Source organism: Otolemur garnettii, unplaced genomic scaffold (assembly GCF_000181295.1).
Source record: "Otolemur garnettii isolate 467f Iridium unplaced genomic scaffold, OtoGar3 scaffold00013, whole genome shotgun sequence".
Taxonomy (NCBI): domain Eukaryota; kingdom Metazoa; phylum Chordata; class Mammalia; order Primates; family Galagidae; genus Otolemur; species Otolemur garnettii.
In genome coordinates this window covers 11,085,326-11,101,062 of record NW_003852408.1, presented here as the reverse complement: position 1 = coordinate 11,101,062, position 15,737 = coordinate 11,085,326, and the positions used below count along the sequence as shown (strand labels likewise).

Genomic DNA, 15,737 nt, shown 5'->3' with positions numbered 1-15,737 from the left:
AAATAAAACAATATTATTTGGGGTTAGGGACAAAGTAAGGGTGCAAGAAATCTTATAAAAATGTGTCTGAAAAAAATTAAAATGTGTCTGGGCAGGACAATTATTTGAGGACTGCCAAAAGTTCTATTGTTCTGTTGCTTGGCCTGGGTGATGGGCACATGGATGTTTATTTATATTATTTTTATTATTTTTTATTTTTTTGCAGTTTTTGGCCGGAGCTGGGTTTGAACCCACCACCTCCGGCATATGGGGCTGGTACACTACTCCTCTGAGCCACAGGCACCGCCCTGGATGTTTATTTTTATTTTGTAGTCATTCAGCGACTATACATTTCAGTCTTGTCTACTTTTCCGTAAGTGGACATATTTCATAGTAAACATAGTAAACATATAAAACAAATATAAATGTTAAATAAGAGTATTAAACATGTGGTATCAAAATTATGATTAGAAAGACCCACCTGTTATTTTTAATAAGCTCCCTGGGTAAAGATCTAAGGATAGCATGAAAAAGTTAAGTTTTTACAAGTTAGAGTTTTTAACTTAATCGTGATGCTTACTACCCGAGCCACACCGGGATCCTTGCTCTTTACAGTAAGGAAAAACTCCATTACTTAAACACCTGTTTTACTTTTTAAGACAGCTAATATGGTACTAGCATTACTACAGGTAAAGTCATAGGATTAGTTACAGGATTACAAGTGGGTGACAGCTCTCCTTGGAACCAAGGCGCACATCCACCAGAATTAACAGGGAAATACTTCAGGGGCATCCAAGTGTCTCCGTTGCAGTTCAAGTGTGTCCTCTGTTTAGTCTGAGGGCTGCTTGTTTTACTTTCTACTTGCTTACTAAGAAATTTGTTGGCAGGTTCTGACAAGGAAAGCTCCAGACTTGCCAACAGAAACATGGCAGGATTCAGCGTGTGCATTTCCTGCGCAGTAAGACTGCCAGCTCGCAGCAAACAGGCAAACAAGCCATTCCACGGGAAGGCAACTTACACACGTAAGAATCTGCCCGAAGATTCAAGACAACTGTTTGAAGAGAAGAAAATGGAGTAAAGCTACTGATGATAATAAAGGAATTTTAAAAATATGTATTTTTTTCCTCCAAAGGCTTCTTCTAAGATGGATCTTCTCACTGGACCTAAATATGCTGAAAAAGTATCCAGCGTTTCAAATCTTAGTTGAAATTATTTGATGAATGTCTTGGGTAGATAGAATAGAGAGCTCTGATCAAAGTGAGGACTCCGGTGACCTACAAGGTAAATAAATTTGGAACATGGAGAATAGTTTAAGGAAAAGGTTCTCTTGTACTGGTTAGAAATACAGCAGAGAGAAAGGAAAAGGATTTGCCACAGTGAATCGAGGCTTCTGTTCCTTCAGCTGTCAGCTCTACTGGAGAGCTTTAAGCATTCCAAATCTGGAAAATAAAAAGATATGCTGTGGGCTTCAGGTCCTTTTTGTTACTCAGACAGTTGCTAATCGTCCTGCTGCGTGAAGAGCCACGGAGACAATGCCATAGCGTTTAGCTTTCTGTCATCCCAGGCATCTTGATCAGTCCCCAATTAAACATGTATTAATCATGCAGACGCTAAAAGCCAGGATGATAGATACACCCAGTAAATCTCAGCTCTGGCCTTCTCCTTTTCACACTCAGATTTCTACATTTACAGGCGGAAATCCTTAAAAGCCTGTTCCAGAAACTGGCCAATAAAAAGCCTTGTTCATTACTTTATATCAGATGCTTGATGATTTCCTACCTCTGAAAAGCCTTTCAGAAAGCGACAAGACATTGATCATTCTGCTAAAAGAGCCTGTCTGCTTCGATAAATAGATCCACTCTGCTGTTGTCATCTTGAGTTTTTAAGTGTGATAACTAATTCAGGAATGTTGGGGCTTTACCACTTGCTATAGGGAAGTTAAAAAAGGAAAATTCCAGTAGATGAACCTAGGAAACTTTAGTGGGCAAAGTATTAATAATACTAATAATACTAATAATTTCCTCCAACTCAGGTCAAACGATCCTCCATTTGTGACCCTAAGTGAGAGTGAACAAAAGGCATCCTATTCTGAATTCAGATACTTGTAGTAACAAAAAAAGGATATGGGTGGGAGGAATCCTTTTTAACTCCAAGCTTTGAAATTTATGTGGATAAAAGGGTCTCAACATTCCTTTTTCATTGATCTCTATTTCACAAGGGCATGAAGACAGCCTTGCTAAATTCTCCATGGAGTATCACCCATAGCTTTTGTTATGAATAAATGACTTGGTAATCGAGCCCCAAACCAACCAACAAACAAAAAACTAATGATTTTCACAGGGGGTATCTAAGGGCTGTAATGCAAAAAGAATAGGAAAGCTTCAACTAACACAAGAAGCTTGTGTAACCTCAGAAAAAAAACAGCATTAGCCATCCTGAGTTATTAGAAATCCTCTGAAACTAGATTCCTATTTTGTTTTTCATTTCTTAATCGAATGGAATCCATGAGAAACAAGTAAAATATTTGCCAGGTGCCAGGTTGATTCCAGCTAAAGGAACTCAAGTCCTTGGCTTTCAACGGAGCCCACATACATCATGAGTAACTCCTTCCCCATCAATGTCTCAGTGATGGTCCACTGTCTTCCAAGTTGAAAGATAGGCAGTCAATTAATGTCACTTATAATGTGAGCACCTGTCGACTAAGACCTGGACTGAGACCAGTTCCATTAACATAGTCACTCAGTAGCTGACAGATGGTTGGGCCTTGGACCACTTAGGATGTAGTCCACATTCAAGAAGGTGACCTAAAGACAGAAAGGTCCAGAGTCCCATTAGTCATCTCCCAAGCCATCCAATTCTCTATCCCATATACAGTTGGAACAGAGTAACTATTTTTTTTTTAATGGTCATTTAAAAAGATCACATGAGCTGCTCCATAAAAAGGTCACGGTGACCACAAATTGGAGATAGAAGCTCCCAGCATCTTCAGCTGCCCTTGTTCTTTATATCTCTAGAACTATTTCTCAGTGACTTGTCTTTCTCTCTTTCTCTTTTTGCATTTGAAACACTTCAGCAGAATAGAGAAGAAAAAGATGAAAAATATTTGATAAAGAATAAATTAGAGCATGAAAGCATAGACTACAGGCTGCCAGCTACCACTAATAGGCCCAGATAGGCAAAGGAAACATGTCCCTGAAACTCTGGTTGCAAATTAATGTTCTGCGTCACTTGGAATATTTCCCAATCCAAATGTTGCTTGGCTTAATGGCTAAGGGCTGAGAAGTGATGGCCGTGGATGATGAAGTAGAATGTTACAAGTGGAAACATGGAAGTGGGGAAGAGAGGGGGAGAGAGGGAGCTGAAGAGCTATGGGGGTGAAGTTCTGAGATTCCTCATCTTACTGCAATTTGCTTTGCTGGCGTGGAAGTCTGGAAAAGTTCTGAACACAAAAAACGAAAATGTTCAGGACAATATCCATGAACCACAGGAGGCTGAGAAGTCAGTTTTAGTATCACATATGGAAACCTCTGTTTCATGTGTAGCCAAATCTTGTCTGTCCAGTTTTTTGCTTGGTATGTAGATAAGCACAAAGAAGAGATAATGAGTGCAAAGAAAAAGGACTGAGACTCTGAGTGGAAGATGACATAGGTCAGAAACAGCACAATTATTCATGACAAGGAATTTTCACTGTAGGAATCTGCAAATATAGAATTATTATTATTATTATTTTATTTTGAGCTATCAGCCAGAAACTAAATTATGCATGGAAGATAATTTAAACTCCTACAGGTATTATAAGACTAAAGTGGAAAGAACTGAGCTCTTAACATTTTAAAACATTATTAAGGCCACTAAATGTCTTCAACTGGATCTGTGCTTGAGAATTCAACATGGCCTTTGTAGTTATAAGGAATAACAAGGCTCAGCAGGGTACCATAGGGCTGTAATCCTAGCACTTTGGGAGGCCAAGGTGGGAGAATAACTTTAGGCCAAGAATTTGAGACCAGTCTAGGCAATGTAGTGAGACATTATCTCTACAAAAAGAAAAAAAAAAAAAATACAAGTAAAATCTAATCAGCCAGGCATTGTGACTTGCACTTGTGGTCCCAGCTACTTGGGAGACTAGGGCAGGAGGATCACTTGAGCCTGGGAGTTTGAGGTGAAAGTGAGTGATGATGATGCCACTGTATTCTACGCAGGGCAATAGGGTGAGACCCTATCTCAAACAAACAAACATAACAACAGAAAACCACCACCCCCAACAAAAGCAAAAACAATAAGAAAGATTTTAAGAGAGAAAAATTCAAATGAATTCAAGATGGGGGCAGGAGAATGAGAGAGCGGGGAAAGGGAAGGAGAGAGAGAGATGGGGATGGGGAGTTATGTTGTGTGGCACACCTCTTAGGGGTGGGACACAATTATGAAGGAGACTTTACCTAACAAATGCAAACAGTGTAACCTAATTCTTTGTACCCTCAATAAACCTGAAACAATAAAAAAAATATATATATAAGGCTTGGCAACCATAGCACAGTGGTTATGGCACTAGCCACATGCACCAAGGCTGGTGGGTTCAAACCCAGCCTGGGCCTGCTAAACAACAATGACAACCACAACAAAAAAATAGCTGGGCTTTGTGGCGGGTGCCTATAGTCTCAGCTACTTGGGAGACTGAGGCAAGAGAATCGTTTATGCCCAAGAGTTTGAGGTTGCTGTGAGCTATGATGCCACAGCACTCTATTGAGGGCAACATAGTGAGACTCTGTCTCAACAACAACAACAACAACATATAAATATATATAATCAAAAAAATAAATAACAAAGAATACATTAGGTAAGCTGTAACTGTTCCAGGACTTGATTTTTTTTTAAACTGGGGGTTCACAGCCTCTTGCAGGGGCAGTCTTAGAATTTGCTGAAGTGTGAAGTTCAATGTAACTGGTTCCACCCAGGAGTTAATCCCTAAGTACTGGCAGGACCTCATTAGAACACATCTCAGCCAGAAAGAGTTCCACACCATGGAGTCTAAGACAGACACTGGAGCAGGGCTCTGGTGCACAACAAGCAGTTTTCTGGAAGTTATCCTGAGTCTGTTCTGAAATAGGAAGAGGAGAAGGAGGTGGAGGAAAAGAGAAAAAGCCATCGTTCAAAGACTCCTACCGTTAAAGTATGCCTTTGAAGAGTTAGCAGGGAGATTCAAAGGGCCTCTCATAGGTCATTCTCCTCAAAAGTCCCAAGATAAGAATATATTACTTTTTATATTACACACCGATTCCTTCAGTGTATCCCCAGCCTCTTTGAGCTGCAGCTGAATTAGCTGACTATTCCGCGTAGCAGTACGTAATGAGAGCTGTACACACAATCTGTGCTTTCTACACATGCTGTGCACTGTTCATGATTACAAGAAGACACTTCCACAGGGTGGGATTCTGCTACACTTGTTACCCTTGCTTCCAGCATAAAACAAAGCAGCAAGAGTCTGCTATTTGCACAGCCAAAAGCCCTGGCCTGTTTATATGTGTGCCCCTAGTTTTGGTAAGGAACCATGAATGAAATGGCATTCCCACCCACCTTCACATTTATTATGATCAAAATACATGCTTCTTATGCTAAAAAAAAAAAAAATAGAGGTCATCCAGAAGGCAGAATTACAGCTTGCCGTATGTTATCTGGACCCACATAAACGCTCCAGGGAGCCAGGGGAGAGGCTCTTCTCAGAGTTTGATCTAAAGGATCCCACCCAGGCTTGCTACACACACAGTGAGCTAAGGGAAGCAGGTGTCTACTCAGCACCCTCTGAGAAGCTGAAGCTGTGTGTGTCAGTCTTGTTTGTCTGCACGCATCAAGACAAAAGGTTCCTAGATAAGAATTTTTAAAAAGTTAATCTTCCCACAGCCTTCACCAAAAGATTTTTTTTGAAGGTGATGAACAGGCTGAGCACAGTGTTGTCTCATGCCCGTAATCCTGGCATTTTGGGAGGTCGAGGCGGAAAGATTGTGTTAGGTCAGAAGTTTAAGAGCAGCTGGAGCAAGAGTAAGACCCCAACCTTAAAAAAGAAAGAAAGAAAGAAAGAAAAATTAGGTGGGTGTTGTAGCACATGTCTGTAGGGCCATGTTCTGAGGAGACTGAGGCAACAGAATCACTTGAGTCAGGAGTTTGAGGTTGCAGAGAGTGGTGATCGTGCCATTGCATTCTAGCGGCAGCGAGAGTGAGACCCTGTCTCAAAAATAAATAAATACATAAATGAAAGTGGTAAACGAGCAGCCTGAGAAACTTGTATATGCAGATTAGCATTTAGAAGATGTGAAGCAAACCGGAGTGGACCACAGCACCCCACTGACTCTCCCCTTTCCCCAACAAAGAGTAAAAGCAAAGGAGAACACACATCTTAAGTGTCTGGAATTTGACCCACGAAGTATTTTAGACTGATCATGCTTTATGAATTGGCCCTCGTGCTGTGTCATACAAAAGCAAAGTACACAAGGTGGTTCCAAGGAGAACCACAATATAGTTTATCATTTAGGGCAGACTTACTGATTTATCAGAACAGAAAAAGAAGGAATTTAATAGGAGAGTCCTTTTTGCAGCTCTGTGATGAGTTTGGAGGCCACTTCAGTGAGTGTTCACACAGCTCTCTGGGTTCCAGCCCTCACCTGTGCAAGCACATCATAGGTGACACTCCCCCAAAACATCCACGGTGTTCACTAGGCAAGAGGTCAGACTGGTAGCTGGTATGGCCTCTGAGGGAGCCTAGGGAACCTCTCATTCTTCTTCTTTTTTTTGGAGATAGAGTCTCATTCTGTCACCTTGGGTAGTACGCCATGGTGTCATAGCTCACAGCCACCTCAAACTCTTGGGCTCAACAGATCCTCTTGCCTCAGCATCCCCAGTAGTAGGGACTGCAGGTGCCTACCATAATGCCTTGTGGGCACTGTAGAGAAGGGGTCATTTAGTAGAGAAGGGGTCTTACTCTTGCTCAGGTTGGCCTTGAAGTCCTATGCTCAAGGGATCTGCCCACCTGGGCCTCCCAGAGTGCTAGGATTACAGGCATGAGACACTGTGCCCTGACATCAGCCTAGCTCACCGGCAACCTCACACTTCTGGATTCAAGCTATCCTCCTGTTTCAGCCTCCTGAGTAACTGGGACTACAGATGACCACCAAAATTCCTGGCTGAATTATCTATTTTTAGTAGAGATAGGGTCTGGCCCTTGCTCAGGTTTTTATCAAACTCCAGAGCTCAAGGGATCCTCCAGCCTCCGCTTCCCAGAATTATAGGATTACAAGTGTGAGCCACTGTGTCCCCCACCTCTTTCATTCTTTCCTTCTGGCACAAGCAAAGAAAGAAAAAGCCCATGTGTGGGTTTCAGGAAGGGGAAAACTGAACACTAGGAGAAGGCTCATTACATAAGAGAGATGTTTTTAATACTCATGGATCAAACTAAGGTTTGCTTATCTTGAGAGTAAAATGTAAGTCCTAAAAAAGGAAAAATCTGCATACATCTTTACTGGAGGACATGTGAGACACCCTCCCATTGTACACCCATATCACAAAGACACCACAGGAATGCCGAGATTCAGAGGAAGGCTCTGCATATTTGGGCGACATGGACAGGCATTGCAATTAGTCCTCCTAGATTTCAGATCTCTTAATGTGAGATTAGTCCTGCAGCATGGCTTTTGGGTTTTCACAGTGTTTAAAGGGAAAAACTATTTAAAGACCCCAGCAGGGGGTTAATGGAAGCTTTGATAAAGTTTCTCTGGATCTTTTCAAGGATGTTCAATTGCAGACGGGTTTCTAGAGACCCGTCTGGCTCCTCTGAGGAGACAGTAATTAATTTAGCCAGCGGAGTGACAACTAGATAATTTAGAAGCCCATCTAAAACCCTCGCTAGCCCTGCACTGTTCATTTCTCATCTCAGCCAGGCACTTCTTTTTTCAATCTCTTGATGGCTTCTCCAGAGGGTGTAAAAGTTGGCGCAAGCGTTCAATGGAACAAGCGTAGTACAGAGAGATGAAAAACAAATCTGAATTAGACTGTCAAATGAATGGTGGTGGATGGATTTCCCTTCTTACAAATGAATGTGTGTGCATATTTACGGACGAGCGAGGGGAAAAGAGTCAAGAAAAATAGTGTTCTCAGTCCTGGGTGTATAAATAAAACCTTCATTTTCTTAAAGTAGAATCTAAGAATCTTGTTTTTTTTTTTTTTTTTCATGCAACCCAACTTTTACTTATATGAAATAATTACCTCTAGGCTCTGTAGACATACTATTTGTCTATGCTGCTCAGTCAACCTTGAAGTTGGATAATTTAATGGGTTCTTTTGGAAGTCTTTTATTTATTTTTTGTCCTCCACTCCGGGATTTGTGGCACCTACCCTGAATACAAATTCATAGGCTCCGGTGCCACACACAGGAAGCTCTATCATGGCATGTCTGCCGCCTTATTTTGTATTTAATTATGATCACAATTAGTAAGAATGCTTATTAATTACAGTCATAGCAACAGTGTTCTGTAAATAAAATTCTTTCCAGGAGAAAGTTAGAATCAAGAGACTGTTCCCTCTTTAAATAAAATAAATTGTACTACATGTTTCTTAAATGTATATTTCATAGGCGTTATGAACTTAACCAAAAGCTCATGGCTAGACCAGGGCTGTTAATGAAGAAACCACAGCCCAGCTCTTCTGAAGCCCATTGTGTGCTTGCTTGGGCCTATAATTACTCCACCAGCTACATGCAGATCCCTTACCAACTGAGGATGTGCAAACAACTTTTCAGTAAAACCTCTCAGTGGAATTGCTTGAGAATCTGTTTGAAGAATTTAAAAATATGTTGTGCGTCTTATAGATCTCACTATTTCCATCATTTGTTTTTCCTTTAAATTTCTTAGGGGTAAGAAGAAATAGCATGATTTATTGAAGATCAAAGGCAAATAGGAAACCATCTCAGAGAGAGAATAATATAAAAGAGCACAGCATATAATTACTCATAAAGAGAATTGCTGTGAGCGTCTAGGACCCACACAATAGTGTTAAGAACGTATATTTTAAAGGGAACCAGAATTCCAACTATAGTAGCTAAGCCTGCCCCATAATATCCATTTACATCTGAGTGACAATGGGGGGAAAAAAAAGTTATGGTTGAAGAGCAAAGTCATGATTAAAATCCTCACTATTTTAGCTAATTTTTTTTAACATGGACAAAACCTCTAAAACAAAAGGTGTCTTGCCAAATATAAAAATCGAACCCAATGTGAGATTAACCTAAATACTAATCTACTTCACCCTTTGTCAAAGCAGCTGCCCACAAGTGACACCAGCATTTCAACATCTTCTCAACCTCCTTCCTTACCGGTCCCCTTTCTTGATTTAGTGCTCCAGGGCAGAGGTCAGCAAACTGTTTCTTTAAGGAGCAAGATAGTTCATAAATTTGCTTTGTGGGCCCCAGTGTTCTGTTGCAGGAACTACGCTATAGTCACCCGAAAGCAGTCTTAAACAACTGCATGGGGATTTGTTCCAATAAAACTTTTACTTATGGATGCTAGAACTTGAATTTTATGTAGTCTTCAAATGTCACAAAATAGTATTCTTCTTTTGATTATTTTCAACCTTGTAAAATGCAAAAGGTATTTTTTATTCTTAGGGGACTATACAATAACAGGTGGAGGACGGGACTAGGATTGGGTTTGACCTGAGGGCCAAAGTTTGCTGACCTCTGTTTTAAGGGCACTAAAAGAAGCAAAAAATTGTGCCCTAAAAATATCAATAAATCTTTTTTTTTTTTTTTTTTTTGGCCTTCTTTTCAAGGGTACATAATAGCCTTGGTCCTGGTGACACTACATTTCTCACTTGGGTTTAGTTTTCCAACTCAGTTCTCAAAATCAGCAGGAATGCACTTTCTGTTTGTGCCTTTGAAGTATCTCAGGTCCTCTCCAGAGGTGCCCTTACCAGATTCTTTTGAGACCCTGTGTCTTCAGCATCCTTTATATCAGGCCAAAGTGGCCTTACCAATATCTCTTCTTTCTTCCCGTTCCTATCTTCTCTTAGTCATAATAATGCAACAGTCCCCTTATCTGACCATTGCATTCGTTTTGATATAGACAGAGGCAGAATTTTATAGATTGAAGCTAATGAATTTTGCAGGAGTCCTTTCTCAACCTTTGTTCCTAATGCATTATTTGTAGTTTTGTAGGTTTTTTCCCCCTTAATCACACAAAAACTGTCCACACAAAGCCTCGCTCTACCATGTCTACAGCACATTACCTAAATTAATTGCTCTAAGACTTTTCCCCTTCTCCAACCATTTCCTTGAAGCTTTCCTCTTTCTCTCTAGAAGACAGGTACCAATTATACTCAGTGGGGATGAGAATTCCCACTGTTCTCCATTATCACACTCAAATAACATAATATGTCTAATTAAAAGATGGCAGAGAGAGAGAGAATGGGAACTTACCAGTTGAGTAATACAAGACAGGGTGCTTCTTGTACTTAGTTATTTTCTTTTCTCTATTCATTATTTGGGCTTTATTAAATTTATCACTATTTGACAAAAAAAGTTAACAGATTTGTTTTTACTGAAAATAAACACTAGTCAACAAACAGATATTGAATATCCACTACTACTCATCATACAGTGGCGTTTTGACGAAGAGTTTCACCACTTAATTGTAGGCGTGATTTTTTTTCTTTCAGCTAATTCTTAATTGTCCAATGCCAGAGTTCAATGCCAGTCTAACAAGCAACACCAGCTCATCTGAGGATGAAATAACTACAAGGGGATTCATGAGAGACACTCTTGCAAAGGTCTTTACAGCAGCCTGTCCTCTGAGAACTGTCATGCAGCATTACGCTCTGAGCATGGGGCAGTGGACCCCAGGAAACATGGAACCTTCCCTATATGTTGAGCCACAGGCCAGCCCAAGCAAAGGCCTGTTGGCTATGGAACCCTTAAATGGTGAACATGGTGGTGAATTTTACTTTTCAAACGTATAACTAGAACAGAGTATTTCAATCTTAGTACTATGGACATTTTGCACCAGTGAATTCTTTGGTTCTGGGGAGGGTGTCCTGTGCATGATAGGACGTTCAGCAGCATTCCTGGTGCCTCCTCATCAGATGCGACAGCACCAAAAATGTCTGGTTTTCACCAAAATGCCAGGGTTGGGGGTGGGAGGCAGAAATCATCCCTGACTGAGAACAGCTGCACTAGAGGTACATTATATCATTGTTCCTCCCCTGAAAGAAAATACTTTGGAAAAGTTAGGGATTGGAAGGCGGGGGGAGGAAAGGCAGAACTTAGATGTTAATTCTGCTGAAGCATTTTTGACATTCTTCCCCCTGCCCTGCCCCTCCTTTTGGAATTACCTTTTGAGACCATTTCTGAACATCATAGGAAAACAAGGTTCCCTCCTTCACATTCTTAGCTCATAGCTTTTGCTTATAGACTTAGAATCGTACAATGTCAGAACTGGAAAAGACTTCAGAGAATAGTCAGGCTTAAATAATTATGTAATCCATCAGGTACTGTAACTCCTTCCAGCTGAGAGTACTATAGATGTTCACTTGTCACTAGGACACTATGGCTGTGCTAGATAGATGAATGGACGCGAAGTACCTAGAACAGTGTCACAGGCAAAGTAAAAATGAGAAATTGATGTCACTGCCCCTGGGTGCAATTTGGGGTTAATAGCAGACATCATTCTTAGGGGGTGGATCCATAATGATTTAAAAGAACCCCACCAGAGTAATGACCTGGTCTTCCACTGAGAGCACAGGCAGTAGGGGATACTTAAAAAAATCCTTAAAAAAAGGATTCAGTGATAGAACCTGCTGCTGGCTGCCATCACAGCGTTTTTAACAAAAAATATTCAGTTCTGTTGCTTGGCCAGGAAACCTTGTTTCATTTATACAGCATTTCTCTCTCCTAGTGACACATCCTGTACTCATTTGCCTGAGATGGTTCACTTAAGTAAAAGTAAACCAAGAGAAAGCCATCTGGAAAACAAATCACCCAGCAATTTGCTTATCCATTTTTCATAAACAGCAGGGCAATCTTCTAAACAAAAGGCAGTTGCTCCAGGATAGGAGGTGGAAGAAGTGAGATCGGATTGTGCTTCTTCAGGCCTGTCATAGAGGAAAGGAACTCGTGGGGGAGGTCCACGAGGCTGCTCTTCTTGGGCTTTACTGTGGTAGGACTTCAGGGAATTCCACCCTTACCTGTGCCTCCTTCCTCCTCCTCCTTCACGGCTTCTGGCAGGAGGGTGAGGCTGAGGGTGGCTTATCTCATTGGAGAATCTGGGAGAAGTACTATGCCCTTAGCTCAGCCTGCTTTGCTCTGTCACACCTCCCCGCCTGCCTACCCACGCAGCAGAGCGTCCATTCCAGCCACCCTCGTGGGGCAGGCTTTGCACATGCAGAGTCCACAGTTACCCAAGTGGGCTGCAAATGACACTGAAACCATTCCTTTTGGCCACAGATATAAAGCCCACCTCTTTCCATCAGCTTATCAGTAATAAGGATGGTATTCTGTGTCAGTTGGTTTTGAAGTGTGTGTGTGTGTGTGGGGGGGTGTTTATTAGACCCTTAAAGCCCAAAGGCAAGATTTGGGTTAGAATAACCCTTCACGCCACATACTACAGTTAAACCGTCAAAGCCCAGTTCAATCTACTCTCCATGCCTAGATACTCCCTTAGTTTGGTCTCACAAACAAGGAGATGCCAAGCTGAGTACACAAGTGCTATTAATTATCTAGTGATTTCCAAAGAAAGGAACTTCCCACTTTCCCGGGTAAGATTCTCCCTTGTTTCAAGTGCTGGTGCTGACATTAGCTTAGGTGAGTCCCTTCACCCTCATGCAGCCGTTTCCCGACTCTTGACATTTCAAAGGTAGGGAGCAGAGGACCAAGAATTCTAAGAGGTCTTGTGTGTTTGGTTTTATTTATTTTTTAAACCATGTTACTGATAAGATAAAGAACCCCGTGAAAACAGAGCAAAGATGGAGAGTCGCTAACCTTTGTGGCCTCCAGGTGCCAAATGCTAACATTCATTAATTCTGTGTATTCCTTACAGAGTGAGATATCATTGCCTATAGTGGTCCTCAAGGAATTTAATTTAATGAAATGATAGGAACAACTACAATTAGAATATAATTGCATGTATGCAAATATGCTTAGGGGAGCATTGATAGAGTTTATGGTTGCTACATTCACCCAGAATTTTGGCCTACGTTATTAATTTGCACTATGATGGCGAAAGGGTTTGTTAATGAAAGATAAACTATCCTGATGATTTTGAATTAGTGAACTTCAAATTATGGCAGGATAACAAGGCAGCGCTGAGCACATACACAATTCTTGCCTAAGTGAAAGCTTTCTGGCTGGCCACATAGGAGGTCTCCTTATTGAAAGATTTATTTTTAATTTTGAACAGCTTCCCAGCATTACCTTTCATGAAAATTAAAATAAGGAGCTGGAATTTTATCCTATTCAGCAAACCTCCTGGCAGGAGTACATGTCATGGCAGAGAAAACCACATTGTGTCAGAGGAATTCTCTGCCTACTTTTCCCCTAGATATAAAAGAATTTCACCCACATTTCAAATAAAACAACTCTCCCCTGCCCCTCGCTCTAGTAATGGTATTGCACATTTTCTTCTTTGGGTGGATTTTTGATGTGTCTTATTTGTGCTTATTGGACCTTTTGTCTGGGTAGATGTTGACATAATCTTTTGGCTTATATCCCTAAGAATATGGAAGGTCGTAGAAGTCTCCCCACAAATCGGTGGGTGCCAAGACTGTCCCGAGCACTTCTCCCATAGGCTTTTCCCTGCCAAAGAGAATGACTTCACCTGGTAGAGCAGAGGCTTTAAGGTCTATTCTCAGTTTTAATTTAGGTAAAAACACATTGTAGTGATGTCTTTGAGAATAGCCAGAAAGTTATAAGGAGATTGAAGGTGAGCATAATGATTGCTCATAAACCAAGTCCCTAGAGGGTGCAGAGAGCAATCTGGCCTGCATTGTCTCTCTCTAACTCAGGAGACCAATGGCCCCCATGCACGTGCCCAGGTTCTGTGTGTAATATTTCCATTGTGCTCTTCCAAAAGAGAATCAACAAAACCGTGGTAGCCACAGAATACTTGTGTTGTAATAGATTATTTCTAAATCCTACCATTATTCTATGCAGAAAAATAAAACCAGTGTCAACTAACAGTGTTCACAACCTAAAAATATGGAAATTAAAGATAAAAGCCTGGGCAGTGCCTGTGGCTCAAGAGGGTAGGGCGCCGGCCCCATATGTCAGAGGTGGTGAGTTCAAACCCAGCCCCGGCCAAAAAAAAAGATAAAAGCCTAACAAGACGACTTGTTCATTCTAAATAGTTTAGAAGACCATTCACATTGCAATCTGAAGACACATTCCAGTAAGGTGTGCCATTCCATCCTGCGTTCAAAATCTTCTCCAAGTCTTAACTTTTTGTTTTATTCTAGAAAGTTCAGGGGGAAATGGAAAAATAATGGCTTTGGATTGGGATGCTAGACCACTTTTCACTATAGGATCAATTAGTAAAGATATTTTACTTAACTATTGAGTGCACTTACTGAAACATTCATTCAAGAGAAAAGTGCAGTTAAGAGGCAATAGTATTGTTAGCAATTTATAATCCTTTTCCGGTGATGTTTGTTGCCCTTAATAGCCTCACAAAAGGATAAGCCATGGTCCTTTTTTCTTGCTTCTCTTTAACTCTCCAGAAATAACAGAGAGCCGAAAATTCCTGATGGGATAGGAATTTTTCAAGGAAGGAATACAGATAAGTGTGTCAGGAGCAACAGCCTAGAAATGTTCATTTTGAAAATATTTTATATTTTGATATTCAAGATTTTGTGATGGTTCTGTGAGTGACTGAGCAGAAACACTTCCTGAACAGAAAAGGCCTTCTAGTCACCTCATTAGAAGGCAGTGATGTAGGATTTGAGGGGGATTGCTCCCCTGCTCCCCCATCCCTCATGTCAATCAATCATAGACTCAACTATGAAAGGAGCTGCACAACTAGTATTGTTTTAGGACAAACTTTGTTAACCACACACACACACACACACACAAAGATTTATATGGCAATTCCAGTATAGGTCCATGTATGTTACTCATAACATTCTGTATTAAAGAATGAGATCAAAACTGCCAAAGCTTTTGTTAGCAAATACTGCAATTACTAATACAGGACTCTGTGTTGGTCAAAATTAATTTTACAATCCTGCATAGCCTGTAAAGGTTCTGACGTCCAGCCCTGAACACCGTGATTATAATGGCTGATTAGAATCCTTTCGGAGAAAAGTCCAGCATCACATGATTCAGCCATTAGAGCAGCGGTTCTCAACCTATGGGTCGAGACACCTTTGGGGGGTCAAACGACCGTTTCATAGGGGTCACCTAATATCAGATATTTACATTACGATTCATAACAGCAGCAAAAATCGCAGTAATGAAGTAACAATGAAAATAATTTCATGACTGGGGGTCACTACAACATGAGGAACCATATTAAAAGGTCACGGCATTAGGAAGGTTGAGAACCACTGCACTGGAATCTCATCCTCTATCAATCTGACTGCCTTAGTCTTCAAGTTACCTTAACCACCAAATACAGTGCATGCTCCACAGTTGAACTGCAAAAAACATCTGCTGAGTAAATAAATGTCCTTCTAAGTATCTCTTATAGCACAGCTCCCAGGTTAAATTGGTTCCACTACACTTGAAGAACATT

General features: G+C 40.9%; 1 protein-coding gene across 1 annotated transcript in view; it reads right to left on the bottom strand.

The window, feature by feature from the left end:
• EPHA4 (EPH receptor A4) overlaps positions 1–15,737 on the bottom strand; it is a 138,135-nt gene that overhangs the window by 39,256 nt on the left and 83,142 nt on the right. The window lies entirely within an intron of this gene.